We start from the raw sequence: 15718 nt of genomic DNA, 5'->3' as shown, positions 1-15718 counted from the left end.
TGCACAAGTCATGTTGCCGGCAATACTCAAAGGCGAGTCTCGATGGGTAAGCAACGCAAAAGTAAGGTTATGGTGGTTATCAATGCAATGGGAAGGCGTAGACAAAGATGTCGTCGAGGTTACCGTCCGTAGTGATGATGAGTAGTCGACAAAGATGAGCGGTGGTGATGTTGATGCCGCGCCGTACCTATATAACCGAAACACAATAGGACACGGAAACCACAACTCAAATTCTCGAACCCAAAGTCGAATGGTGGTAGTGGAAAGCGGTGGTGGTATAGCGGATGATGTGGTGAAAGCCCTAGGCAAAGATGCCAAAATTTGGAAATTTTGATGGTTTATATTGATGTTGGAACCTATCTAGGTGGATGGGGGATGCCAATAGCTCCTCAACAAGCTAAAGAACGCAAAAATCAGATTCCGGATGTGGAGGTTATGGGGAAAATTGTCAAGCAGCCGTAGCTGAAACTGGGAAGGGCAGTAGTACCACTTGGGGGAGGTAGTACCGGTCCTGAAGCTCAGCGGTAGTACCGGTTTGATGGGCGGAAGTACCACTGGGGTCAGCAAAATTCGTAGATCTGGATTGGGGCGATGTTTGGGGCGGAAATGGATGATTTTGGGGCCAAAATTGGATGGATGTAGTGGATGGAAGGTGGGGAAACTTGGGGAAATGCTAGATCCACTCAAAACCAAGCAAATCCATGGATCAAAATCAACAAAACATCATCAAAACAAACAAATCACAAAAAGAATTGGGGGCTATTTTTGGTGGGGATTTTCGGATTTAGGACGAAATCAACAAAATCAAGCTAGAATACACGGGGTAGGGGCTCCAAAAACGTTGTTAACGTGGCTCATGATACCAAGATGATGTAGGGTAGAACCCTAGAGGCCGATCTTTCATGTTTGGAGGGGAAACCTACCAAGAACACGAAGAACACGAGGATGGGAACGAGGGAAAAATACGAGAGAACACTCAACCAACAAGAACAAAGTCACACATGTGCTAGATCATCGAGACACAAGGTGATACAAGATCCAAGTCCAACAAGGGACGATACATAGGGTATCTGGTTCTTCTCCGAGAGGAGGTCTTGAAGAGGGTCTTCTTCGGGAGGAGGTCTTGAATCCAAGTGGATCTTCTCCGAAGAGGTGTCGGTCCCTCGCGGTGGAGTAGATCTGGATGGATGATAAAAGCTCTATCTCAAATGAGGTAAACCAATGCTAACCCTAATAGAAAGCTAGGAGACAAGTATATATAGTGTTAAGCCACGAAGGGGTAAGTGGGAGAGGATGCATGGGGTGAAAACCCCTTTCACTGCGCGCAGGCAGGCCGGTAGTACCGGTCATGTGGCCGGTAGTTCCGCTGAGAGCTCATACGGGGCGGTAGTACCGGTCAGGTGGGGGCGGTAGTTCTGCTGGAAGCCCAGGCGCTGGTTTTGGAGGTGTACGCCGAAGGGCAGTGGTTGTTCCGGTCGTCGGGCGGTTGTTCCGGTCTTTTGGAAGAAACTGGTACAACCGATGCAGCATCGACCTTGCTCCGCTTGATCACAGAAGGTGGGCCGGTTGTTGGGCGGTAGTAGGCCGGTTGTTCCGCCCGGGCAGTAGTTGGGCGGTTGTTCCGGTCCTTTTGGGCTGGGCAAATCGTCTACATGCTCTTGATGTTCATCTTGCACCATAACTTTTCCTTGGTTGCTTCCTTGGTACCTAAGCACACAAAGCATCTCCGTTTGAGGTAGTAGCCATGTCTCAAGTGGGTCAAAGGAAAGTTCAACAAGGAGAGAGTTAACCTCGGATTGAATAGCACACGCTCGAGCTCTTGTCATGGGTCCACTTAGAGCTTGAGTAGTCGAAGTAGTGTCCATGGGGATGACCGTGGGATGCTCCGCATCACAACCTGTCCAGCTTTGATCATGTCTTGCGGGTCATCTCAAGCAGATCGGATCGACGAGTCGTCTTGCCGAAACTATAGTCCATCATTTTCTTTGTCCGTCAATCTGCAACCTGGAAATTCGAGTCGAACTGGTTCACGTGGAACACCCCGCCGGGCCGCTTCCTCCCGTATACCTACGCGCTGCACCACATCGACCCCTTGAGCTTCTTGTACCCCAACGATTCACTGGGCCGCACGGCCGGCATAAACAAACTGCCATGGACTTCATGCTGCTTAGCGGCGGCAAGGGCATTGTCACACCCTGCATTTTGTAACATGTCATTTGCATTAACAAAGCATGAAAATTTGGACCAACAAAAACTTTTGCATTATTTGGCTTTTATTTGGAGTTGGTTTTCTCTCTGTGATTTTCAAGTGCTCTTTAAAGTCAACACAAGTCCACCTTATATACTTCATCTCCTTGCCCCAATATTCTGCCCAATGATCATGCCATGTGTATAGTGCAATATAGTATTTTCTTACAAAAATAATTTGGCCAAATAGTATTTTCAAAAATTAGTTTTCCAAAAAACCCTGAATTGAGGTTTGCACTACAAGTACTTGATTTGGGGTATCAAAAATATTTCAAAGAGTATATTTGAAACCTATTGGATATAGGACTCCCATAAACCACAAAAATATAATTTTAAAAATAATTTTCCTATTTTATTTAAAGGCTTTTTCTTTAGGCCAGAAATGGTCTTTAATAGGTTAAAATTATTTTAATGCTTTAAAAATATTTGTCAAAATTCAGGGAAACTCAGTGGACATATATTGTCCATACATATGAGTTTCAACACATGGTCATGTTCAAAATATTTGTCAAACCCCTCAAAAACTCATTCTGGGTATTTCAAGCTTTTGAATACTTACAAAGGAAATATTCTCTAAAAATTCCAAGAAAAGTCTAGCAAGTCACACATGCCTAAGGTGATGATCTTGCAAGTTTTCATCCCAATCCAAATTGGTTTGGTTCAGAAAAGTGCCCCAAAACCCTCTCTGTCCAGAATCAAATTTGAACAACTTTGTACTACCAACTTTCTCTCCTTGACCCCAACTTTTGTGAGCATGTTCACATGACCAAATGAGGCCACCACACCAAGTGGTGCATCAATGGGAAGTGATTTGCTCAACTAGATCTACACAAGTTCATTTGTGCTAATTTGTAGGGTTTGCCAAAGTTTCATTAGCAAACTCTTCCAAATGAGCTCATCTTCCTTCTGCCATGTCATTTTATCATGACAAACACCCCTGCCAAGTGGCACAAGAAGGAAATTAGTGCAAGTGTGACGCCCGGGTAATTAAGCTACAGTAATCCCCACTAATGATGCCACGTCACCTCGGTTACTGTGGATAAACTCGCGTTAGTTCGGAACCTAGTTTGAATTTCAAATTCAAAATCGAGCAAACAATAAAAGTTTTCAAATATTAAGATTTAAATGTTCGGAGTGAACCAAATAATACATAGGTAATTATGGTGGAGAAACCAAACTTTGATAAAATGTTTATAGGCCCTAAAACAATTAAAACAATAGTGAAAACAATTATTTAAATACCTTTTGTAATTAATAAAATGTCAAACTAATTTATTTGAGGATTAGACTTTTTGTGACTATGGACTAAGTTGAAATACTAAATTAGATGCTACGTGTGTATTTTAATAAAACTAAAATAATAGGAAACAAAACTAAAACAGAAAAGGAAAATAAAATAAAAACAAAAACTTAAACAAAAGAGAAAAGGGAAGAACCCCCCCCCCCCCCACCGGGCCGAATGGCCCAGCTAGCCAGCAGGCCACCAGCCCAAAAGGCCCGACCGACCACCCCACTCCCCTTATCCCCCCATCCCAGAAACCCTAACCCCCCACCGCACCCACCCCCCCTCCCCACGCCGCTCTCCCCCCTCTCGATCCGATCTGGATCGAGGGAGCATTCCCGAGCCCCCTTCGACACCAATCGCCGCCGCCTGGAGGTCCAGTCGCCGGAGCCACCCTCCCGGATCCCCTCTGCCTCGACTACCTCGCCTCCCGTCTCCGTCGATCGTCCCCGTCCTCCTCCCCACGGGTCGCCCCCGAGCCTCGACGCCCATGTGCCCCTGCAAACGGCGGTGAGGCCCTCGGCCTCGGCCTCCCCTCTCCCCTTCTTTTCGTCTGCGGACACCGCGCTCGTCCACCTCGCGCCCGTGCAGTCCGCTCGCCTCCGGCCCATCTCTGCCTTGCGGTCGAGCACGCCATGCCCCGTACCCCGTGCGCTCCAGGCCCGTCCAGGCCCGCACACCCTCCTGCTCGACGACTGCGTCGGCCACGCCGTCGCCCCACTTGCCGCTCCTGGTCGTGCCCTGCCACGAGCTGCAGCAGCTGCTACTGTGCTGCCGCGCTGCCGCCAGCACCACTGCAGCCCCCGCGCTCGCCCACTCACCGTGGTCGCGCCCGCTCGCGGAGTGCTCCTGTGCCCCTGCCTCCGTCGTTCCTCTCACGCGCCTCGGCTCCTCCTTGCGCCCTCCCTCGTCTGCTCGCAGTGGCCGCGCTCCGGCGAGCCACCCACAGCGCCTCGGCTGGCTCCGCTCGGGACTCGCCCGTTCGGGTGCCCACGCCCGGCGCCCGTAAACCCCACACCCGCTAAGGCCCCTGGCCCAATGACAGATGGGGCCCACGCCCAGAACGTATTAAAAAAAAGAAAATAAAAATAAAAATAATTAATTAAAGAAATAATTAACTTAATTAATTTTGATTAATTAAACTAATTAAATAACTAAGCTAACTAAACTGTTAGTCAATTAATTAATTACTCAATGACAATGGCCCCCTCCTAATTAATACTAATTAGGTTAAATTAGATGACTAATCAAAATGTGTCACTGACCAGTGGGTCCCACTGGTCAGGTTGACCAGTCAACCCTGTTGACTGCTGACGTCAGCATGACATCATGCTGATGTCATAATTCCATTTTCGAATTAAATTAAATAATTAATTAATTCCAGAAATTAATAAAATCTTTAGAAAATCATAACTTTTAATCCGTAACTCGGATTAAAATATTTTCAACATGAAAGTTGCTCAGAACGACGAGACGAATCCGGATACGCAGTCCGTTCGTCCGCCACACACCCCTAACCTATCGAACCCGCAACTTTCCCCCTCCGGCTCCTCTGCCCGAAAACACGAAACACCGGGGATATTTTCCCGAATGTTTCCCCCTTAACCGGTACCACCTCATACCACGCTAGGGCACGCCTAGCATCGTTACTTGTCTTGTCATGCATCGATATGCATCTGTTTACATGGTATTCATTGTTTCTTCCCCCCTCTTCTCTCCGGTAGGCTACGAGACCGACGCTGCTGCTGCCCAGTTCAACTACGGAGTTGACGACCCCTCTCTCTTGCCAAAGCAACCAGGCAAGCCCCCCCTTTGATCACCAGATATCGCCTACTCTTCTCTATACTGCTTGCATTAGAGTAGGGTAGCATGTTACTGCTTTCGTTAATCCTATTCTGATGCATAGCCTGTCATTGCTGCTACAGTCATTGATACCTTACCCGCAATCCTAAATGCTTAGTATAGGATGCTAGTGTTCCATCATTGGCCCTACATTCTTGTCAGTCTACCTTGCTATACTATTGGGCCGTGATCACTCGGGAGGTGATCACGGGTATATACTATATACTTTACACTGTTACACTACCTGTGATACTGTTCGGAGTTGGGGGCTGAAAGGACAGGTGGCTCCACCCCGGTAGAGGTGGGCCTGGGTTCCCGACGGCCCCCGACTGTTACTTTGTGGCGGAGCGACAGGGCAGGTTGAGACCACCTAGGAGACAGGTGGGCCTGGCCCTGTTCGGCGTTCGCGGACACTTAACACGCTTAACGAGATCTTGGTATTTGATCTGAGTCTGGCTACGAGCCTATACGCACTAACCATCTACGTGGGAGTAGTTATGGGTATCCCGACGTCGTGGTATCAGCCGAAGCACTTCAGACGTCAGCGACGGAGCGGCGCGCGCCGAATTGGACTGGAACGCCACTAGGCTAGGTCTGCTTTCGGCCGCGTACGCAACGTGCAGGTGTGCTATGGGCGATGGGCCCAGACCCCTGTGCGCTTAGGTTTAGACCGGCGTGCTGGCCTCTCTGTTGAGCCTAGGTGGGGCTGCGACGTGTTGATCTTCCGAGGCCGGGCATGACCCAGGAAAGTGTGTCCGGCCAAATGGGATCGAGCGTGTTGGGCTATGTGGTGCACCCCTGCAGGGAAGTTAATCTATTCGAATAGCCGTGATCTTCGGTAACAGGACGACTTGGAGTTGTACCTTGACCTTATGACAACTAGAACCGGATACTTAATAAAACACACCCTTTCAAGTGCCAGATACAACCGGTGGTCGCTCTCCCTCAGGGATATGAGGAGGGGATCGCCGGGTAGGATTATGCTATGAGATGCTACTTGGAGATGCTACTTGGAGGACTTCAATCTACTCTCTTCTACTTGATGCAAGACGGTGGCGGCGAGAAGCGTAGTCTTCGATAAGACTAGCTATCCCCCTCTTATTCTGGCATTCTGCAGTTCAGTCCACTGATATGGCCTCCTTACACATATACCCATGCATATGTAGTGTAGTTCCTTGCTTGCGAGTACTTTGGATGAGTACTCACGGTTGCTTTCTCCCCCCTTTTTCCCCTTTCCTTTCTTTCTGGTTGTCGCAACCAGATGCTGGAGTCCAGGAGCCAGACGCCACCGTCGACGACGACCCCTACTACACCGGAGGTGCCTACTACTACGTGCAGCCGCTGACGACGACGACCAGGAGTAGTTAGGAGGATCCCAGGCAGGAGGCCTGCGCCTCTTTCGATCTGTATCCCAGTTTGTGCTAGCCATCTTATGGCAACTTGTTTAACTTATGTCTGTACTCAGATATTGTTGCTTCCGCTGACTCGTCTATGATCGAGCACTTGTATTCGAGCCCTCGAGGCCCCTGGCTTGTATTATGATGCTTGTATGACTTATTTATGTTTTAGAGTTGTGTTGTGATATCTTCCCGTGAGTCCCTGATCTTGATTATACACATTTGCGTGCATGATTAGTGTACGATTGAATCGGGGGTGTCACAAGTTGGTATCAGAGCCGACTGCCTGTAGGAATCCCCCTTCCACACTCCTTGGCCGAAGTCGAGTCTAGACACTGCAAAACTTTTACTAACATGGCTGTGAGCCTTACGGGCCCACGTCGCCATCGGGTGGTACTAGGATCTTTTACTCCTCGACCTTTACTCTGGGACTCTAAGCTCTCTTCTATTCGGGTTAAATGATTTTGCTAAAAACAAAACTGACTTTAGGTTCTCGAAAATACTTTCTCCCGGAGAGCCCCTTCAGTCCAGATGGTCACCGACTGCACCAGAAGATTTCGGAGATACTCTTTGATATTCTCTCGAGACTTTGTGCCCATCACTTTTGCTATTCCCGACCACCGATAAATCCTTATGGATAACTACTTACACTTGCCATTCTTACGATCATTCCCCATTGTTCTTGTTATTACAAGATACCCGAAGTTTTCTCTATTGTTCCGAGAATACTTCGTGCCTACTGCCTAGCAGTTCTTTGCTGCATGAATACCCCTACGGATAATTACTCGCGCTTGCCGAGTATCCGCTCATCCCCAGTTGTTCTTGTGTTTCACAAAAGTCTTCAAAATAATATTCGATCTTCCGAAAACCCTCTGGAGCCTTTGGCTCTTGAAATTCTTGCTTGCTTGCATTATGGTTAATCCCATAAGTCTCGTAGTCTTAATGACATTCATTGTCATTATCATTTTGAGTCTGTTGACTCAATATGTTTGTGAACACACGCAATCATCATTGATCCTTATAAATTACCTTTCCGGCTGAGCTTCCATTCTTTTAACTGGAATTGGTTCTCGACCAATCCAATTGTCGTTGATTGTACCCTAAGGCTATTCAACTTATCCATCCCTAATCAGAACATTGCTTCTGATCCCTTGATTTGGAAATCATAATTCCTTTGCATTTGGCAGTTGAGTTAGTCAGTTGTTTCTATAATCTGATCTCCTTGCATTCTTCTTCCTCTAGTTGAGTACCGATACTCGTATCAGATCCTTTGTGGACCATCAAGTCCTTTGTTGGATTGTTATCCGACAGTGTCCTTCACATTGGATCACCTTGTGAGTTCTTCCCCTGATACATAATGCCTTTGTTAAGTTGTATCCTCTGCTTGGCCAACCATGCTCTGCTTTCGGGCTTGTGTTATTTACTTCTGAACTTCGTAGTATATGTTCCTAAGATACCCGATGGGTTGGACCAAGGCCTTCCCTAGACTGTGCAAACCCGAGAGTTTTCACGAGTTATATTCTTCGGGAGATTACCAGAAAAAAAATTCAACACTACGACTTCGTCGAAAATGAGAAGTGAATGAAAGGTTATACATTGGAGAAGTGGGAGTCGACCTTGAACTTTATGTTCATGCCCATGGACACGTTGTACATCTTCTCATCGAAGCTTCTTTTAAAACTAATTATTCCCTTGATATAAGTTCATCTTATATCTGGGGTCTGCCCTTTTACAATCGTGGTTCCGACCATGTTCTCCTTTAAATACCATTTTCGATGCAAGTGCAAGCACTTGTCTTCTGTGGATCAATACCCCAGTCCAACCTTTACTTTGATCTTGTGTCGATATTACCCCCCTGGTATCTCGAGATTATCATGGAACTGCATAACTCCTTATGAGTTCTTCATCAAGTGCTACCTTCCCACTGATTCCAATTTTTCACGGGCTCTGAGTTAATAAACACTCAAAGACACCGATAACTGAACCGAGTCCGCACTACGGTTCAACAACTCTTCAGTAAGCTTCTATAAATACGAGTTTGTACCCGATCACGCCATTCCTAGCCTGTTTGGCTATATCATTGTCGTGATGATTTTAACTGTGCTACCCGGTCCTTCTTCTCGGAGCACAATTTTCGACGATGAACTAACCTTACGTCGATCCTCATCGTCATACCATTTCGCCTTGAACAACAAGCTTGGTTTCGAGTTGTGTCGTACCCTTGGTTCCAATAACCTTTCACTTCATCATTACTTTGACTTGATGTCGTCGCCGATCGATTACATCTTCATGAACTCTCGCGACAAAGGTGTCGTGATCATCAACATTCTGAGCTCATCTAGGATATCAATTGAATTCATGATGGGAAATACCATCCTTGTCCCTCGATGAGTTGAGTTATCATCGGCAACATTCTTGCCTTCCCCCCCCCAACACAAACTTGTGCACAACTTGTGTTGTACCTTGGTTTCCTTGCTATCCAGCAATTGTTCTTCTTTACCTCGGAAGTATTACCATCTCTTTTTGTCAAGAATGTGGTGAGAATTTCACCACCTCTTAATAATTCTTGATATCATAATACTTCTTGCCATCTTCGTTCATTCCTTGGTCCCCGTATTGTTTTCAACCGGAATACCGACAATGGAGCTATGACGTGTGAATTCAAAACTTCTAACAACCCTATTGCTTTGAAGTGAATGGGCGACAGTTCATTCTAAGTCCTTCGCTAATTGAATCACCATTCTGACATTGGTCGTGCAACCCAACCCATATTTCGGGCGCACCTTTCAACCAATGTTTAATTGTGTATGTTTTCCTCGAGCATACTTCCTTATATCATTTGATCTGACAAATGTTATCTCCTTGTTCACTTAATTGTGGAAATCCATCTTTTGGGAATCTCGGTGAATTGCCGTTGAGTTCACCAGACACCTCCTTGTCCTCTCCTTGGGTTAATGATGGACTCTTGTTAACGGAAATCACTTCATAGTTCATTTCCCCGAGAATCTTACAATGTCATCTCGTCAATTTGCGTTGCACCTTTTCTTCTCAGGTATCCTAAGTCTGAGGTATCCTGACATTAACGAGATCTGAATCTCGGTCAGATATGATGGTTGGAACCTTTTCCAAGAGTCATAACACTGGACTTTATATGACCCGGTAAGGTGATATCGTGCCTAGCACACCTGGCCGGAGGACCTATTGTTACCGTTTCATTTTTCGCAAGGCTATCCATTCTTCCATGAGGAAATTGTAAGACTTATCCTACAAGTTGTTCCTAATGGATCTTTCCTATATCCAAAGTCTGGCCCTTGATTGAAACAAACACCATGTCAATGCTATCTCGAAGCATGTCTGTGGTACTCCGATTTTCAACAAGAACATTTGAAGCCCAATGCTAAATGTTTCTTGCTCAATTATCCAAACACCGATGTATGGGTAATGTCATGAAAATTCTCTCCCCTACCTAAAGAGTTTTCTACATTATATCCTGTCATGGATATCATGCTCTGCTTATCCTTGGGAAGGATATACCCCTGAAATATGTGTTTAAACACATTTTCCTTTCCATTGTTCTGTTTAACCTGATGATCACATCTTCCTTTCCATTGGTTTGTTTGACCTTTCTTGTGATCTATATAACCTAAGCAGTAATAATTTACTTCTTATGTAAACACCTCGGTGTACAACTCTGCCAGTGAGACCCTGTTACTTTTGTTGATGACATTTTGGTAACCACCGATGGACGAGAACTTTGCCTAATGGTCCGCCTCGTTCAACGAGCAGGAAAACGGTTCTCTTCGTCCCTCGCCCTTGGTATCGATGTTGTTGCCGACATATCTGACAGGCTACCCTTTGACACGCCTTACTATCATGACCGTGCAAAATGTCGGCCCCCTTCCTACTTTCAACCACATGGTGGGCCCATAACCCACAGTTCCACAGGATCGAAACCTGACTCTCCTGCACCCCCTCTTCCCAAGGTTGTTCCTCGCGTGCGGCCTCGTATGTAATTCACGGGCCACCGTCCCAAGTGATCTATTTTGGTAGCAGACGCAATACTCAATCTCATTGCTCTGGACCCCTTTCGCATGTTGTTTCAGACATCGAACAATGGCCTATCCGTTTGAAACTTCTCATGGTACCTTCTTACTTTACTCTCGATATTTTCTTAAGTTCAATTCGAGAGTTACTTCCTACCCCATTCCCTGAGTTATGTACCAGATAGTCAACCTTGTAGAGGTTCGTTCTCCCGGAATAACCCCTTATTCTTTCGTAAGTACGATGGAACCCCCAAAGAAAGGGATGACGACTTGATCATGATGACCTGGAGCAGACAAATAAAGACTTCAACGTAATGGATCAACCTCTTCGAGAAGAGCAACCAAGACCGAGAAGTCTCGATAGAATTTCGTAGCCACATCTTTCCCTTGTTCCCCTCTTAAATCTCGGGACGAGATTTCTTGTAGTGGAGGAGAATTGTGACGCCCGGGTAATTAAGCTACAGTAATCCCCACTAATGATGCCACGTCACCTCGGTTACTGTGGATAAACTCGCGTTAGTTCGGAACCTAGTTCGAATTTCAAATTCAAAATCGAGCAAACAATAAAAGTTTTCAAATATTAAGATTTAAATGTTCGGAGTGAACCAAATAATACATAGGTAATTATGGTGGAGAAACCAAACTTTGATAAAATGTTTATAGGCCCTAAAACAATTAAAACAATAGTGAAAACAATTATTTAAATACCTTTTGTAATTAATAAAATGTCAAACTAATTTATTTGAGGATTAGACTTTTTGTGACTATGGACTAAGTTGAAATACTAAATTAGATGCTACGTGTGTATTTTAATAAAACTAAAATAATAGGAAACAAAACTAAAACAGAAAAGGAAAATAAAATAAAAACAAAAACTTAAACAAAAGAGAAAAGGGAAGAACCCCCCCCCCACCGGGCCGAATGGCCCAGCTAGCCAGCAGGCCACCAGCCCAAAAGGCCCAACCGGCCACCCCACTCCCCTTATCCCCCCATCCCAGAAACCCTAACTCCCGACCGCACCCATCCCCACTCCCCACGCCGCTCTCCCCCCTCTCGATCCGATCTGGATCGAGGGAGCATTCCCGAGCCCCCTTCGACACCAATCGCCGCCGCCTGGAGGTCCAGTCGCCGGAGTCACCCTCCCGGATCCCCTCTGCCTCGACTACCTCGCCTCCCGTCTCCGTCGATCGTCCCCGTCCTCCTCCCCACGGGTCGCCCCCGAGCCTCGACGCCCATGTGCCCCTGCAAACGGCGGTGAGGCCCTCGGCCTCGGCCTCCCCTCTCCCCTTCTTTTCGTCTGCGGACACCGCGCTCGTCCACCTCGCGCCCGTGCAGTCCGCTCGCCTCCGGCCCATCTCTGCCTTGCGGTCGAGCACGCCATGCCCCGTACCCCGTGCGCTCCAGGCCCGTCCAGGCCCGCACACCCTCCTGCTCGACGACTGCGTCGGCCACGCCGTCGCCCCACTTGCCGCTCCTGGTCGTGCCCTGCCACGAGCTGCAGCAGCTGCTACTGTGCTGCGGCGCTGCCGCCAGCACCACTGCAGCCCCCGCGCTCGCCCACTCACCGTGGTCGCGCCCGCTCGCGGAGTGCTCCTGTGCCCCTGCCTCCGTCGTTCCTCTCACGCGCCTCGGCTCCTCCTTGCGCCCTCCCTCGTCTGCTCGCAGTGGCCGCGCTCCGGCGAGCCACCCACAGCGCCTCGGCTGGCTCCGCTCGGGACTCGCCCGTTCGGGTGCCCACGCCCGGCGCCCGTAAACCCCACACCCGCTAAGGCCCCTGGCCCAATGACAGATGGGGCCCACGCCCAGAACGTATTAAAAAAAAGAAAATAAAAATAAAAATAATTAATTAAAGAAATAATTAACTTAATTAATTTTGATTAATTAAACTAATTAAATAACTAAGCTAACTAAACTGTTAGTCAATTAATTAATTACTCAATGACAGTGGCCCCCTCCTAATTAATACTAATTAGGTTAAATTAGATGACTAATCAAAATGTGTCACTGACCAGTGGGTCCCACTGGTCAGGTTGACCAGTCAACCCTGTTGACTGCTGACGTCAGCATGACATCATGCTGATGTCATAATTCCATTTTCGAATTAAATTAAATAATTAATTAAATTCCGGAAATTAATAAAATCTTTAGAAAATCATAACTTTTAATCCGTAACTCGGATTAAAATATTTTCAACATGAAAGTTGCTCAGAACGACGAGACGAATCCGGATACGCAGTCCGTTCGTCCGCCACACACCCCTAACCTATCGAACCCGCAACTTTCCCCCTCCGGCTCCTCTGCCCGAAAACACGAAACACCGGGGATATTTTCCCGAATGTTTCCCCCCTTAACCGGTACCACCTCATACCACGCTAGGGCACGCCTAGCATCGTTACTTGTCTTGTCATGCATCGATATGCATCTGTTTACATGGTATTCATTGTTTCTTCCCCCCTCTTCTCTCCGGTAGGCTACGAGACCGACGCTGCTGCTGCCCAGTTCAACTACGGAGTTGACGACCCCTCTCTCTTGCCAAAGCAACCAGGCAAGCCCCCCCCTTTGATCACCAGATATCGCCTACTCTTCTCTATACTGCTTGCATTAGAGTAGGGTAGCATGTTACTGCTTTCCGTTAATCCTATTCTGATGCATAGCCTGTCATTGCTGCTACAGTCATTGATACCTTACCCGCAATCCTAAATGCTTAGTATAGGATGCTAGTGTTCCATCATTGGCCCTACATTCTTGTCAGTCTGCCTTGCTATACTATTGGGCCGTGATCACTCGGGAGGTGATCACGGGTATATACTATATACTTTACACTGTTACACTACCTGTGATACTGTTCGGAGTTGGGGGCTGAAAGGACAGGTGGCTCCACCCCGGTAGAGGTGGGCCTGGGTTCCCGACGGCCCCCGACTGTTACTTTGTGGCGGAGCGACAGGGTAGGTTGAGACCACCTAGGAGACAGGTGGGCCTGGCCCTGTTCGGCGTTCGCGGACACTTAACACGCTTAACGAGATCTTGGTATTTGATCTGAGTCTGGCTACGAGCCTATACGCACTAACCATCTACGTGGGAGTAGTTATGGGTATCCCGACGTCGTGGTATCAGCCGAAGCACTTCAGACGTCAGCGACGGAGCGGCGCGCGCCGAATTGGACTGGAACGCCACTAGGCTAGGTCTGCTTTTGGCCGCGTACGCAACATGCAGGTGTGCTATGGGCGATGGGCCCAGACCCCTGTGCGCTTAGGTTTAGACCGGCGTGCTGGCCTCTCTGTTGAGCCTAGGTGGGGCTGCGACGTGTTGATCTTCCGAGGCCGGGCATGACCCAGGAAAGTGTGTCCGGCCAAATGGGATCGAGCGTGTTGGGCTATGTGGTGCACCCCTGCAGGGAAGTTAATCTATTCGAATAGCCGTGATCTTCGGTAACAGGACGACTTGGAGTTGTACCTTGACCTTATGACAACTAGAACCGGATACTTAATAAAACACACCCTTTCAAGTGCCAGATACAACCGGTGGTCGCTCTCCCTCAGGGATATGAGGAGGGGATCGCCGGGTAGGATTATGCTATGAGATGCTACTTGGAGATGCTACTTGGAGGACTTCAATCTACTCTCTTCTACTTGATGCAAGACGGTGGCGGCGAGAAGCGTAGTCTTCGATAAGACTAGCTATCCCCCTCTTATTCTGGCATTCTGCAGTTCAGTCCACTGATATGGCCTCCTTACACATATACCCATGCATATGTAGTGTAGTTCCTTGCTTGTGAGTACTTTGGATGAGTACTCACGGTTGCTTTCTCCCCCCCTTTTCCCCTTTTCCTTTCTTTCTGGTTGTCGCAACCAGATGCTGGAGCCCTGGAGCCAGACGCCACCGTCGACGACGACCCCTACTACACCGGAGGTGCCTACTACTACGTGCAGGCTGACGACGACGACCAGGAGTAGTTAGGAGGATCCCAGGCAGGAGGCCTGCGCCTCTTTCGATCTGTATCCCAGTTTGTGCTAGCCATCTTATGGCAACTTGTTTAACTTATGTCTGTACTCAGATATTGTTGCTTCCGCTGACTCGTCTATGATCGAGCACTTGTATTCGAGCCCTCGAGGCCCCTGGCTTGTATTATGATGCTTGTATGACTTATTTATGTTTTAGAGTTGTGTTGTGATATCTTCCCGTGAGTCCCTGATCTTGATCGTACACATTTGCGTGCATGATTAGTGTACGATTGAATCGGGGGCGTCACAGCAAGTACCCCAAAACCATATCAAACACCTTCTACATGTTAACTAAAAACCCTGTTTGGGCCTCTTCCACTAATCTCCATGAGTTCCACTTTTTACCACAGCCCCTCCTAGTCCCCTTGCACCTCCAGTAACAATGGAAAATCCACAGCTCAATTATTGGAGGGGTAAAACCCCACTTTCTCTCTTTGGACAGCCCATTTCCCCCTCTCTCTCTCAACCCCACTCCTCTCCTACTGGCCATCCATGGCATCCAAGGCATCCCCCCTTTTCTATACTACCTCCCTTAGATACCAGACACCAGAGGGCACGCCCACAGGGCATAAACAATGCCAATGCCGGCCATTTGCATGCTCTGGAATGCGCTACAGTACGCTCCGGCACTGTAGCCGCCCAGGGCCAAGCACCTCCGGCCACCTCGACTCTCGCCCTCACGCCAGCCGATGCGCCTCGACGTCCACGGCACGCAACAACCTGGTCCCCTCCTCCTTCTCCCTCCTGTCGCCTCCCTCGCACGCGCATCGGCCGCCCGCAAGCTCCAATGCACGGCCTCACACGCGCGAGCTCTCTGGAGCCTTCCCCGCTCCTTCTCTTCCCTCCTATGGACGTGGACCTGATCCACAAACGGTCTGGACTCGCTCACGAGTGCCCTCACGGCCT

This window comes from Triticum aestivum, chromosome 6B, assembly GCF_018294505.1.
Source record: "Triticum aestivum cultivar Chinese Spring chromosome 6B, IWGSC CS RefSeq v2.1, whole genome shotgun sequence".
Classification (NCBI taxonomy): domain Eukaryota; kingdom Viridiplantae; phylum Streptophyta; class Magnoliopsida; order Poales; family Poaceae; genus Triticum; species Triticum aestivum.
The sequence above is the reverse complement of the archived record's forward strand: the minus strand, read 5'-3'. Positions refer to the sequence as shown.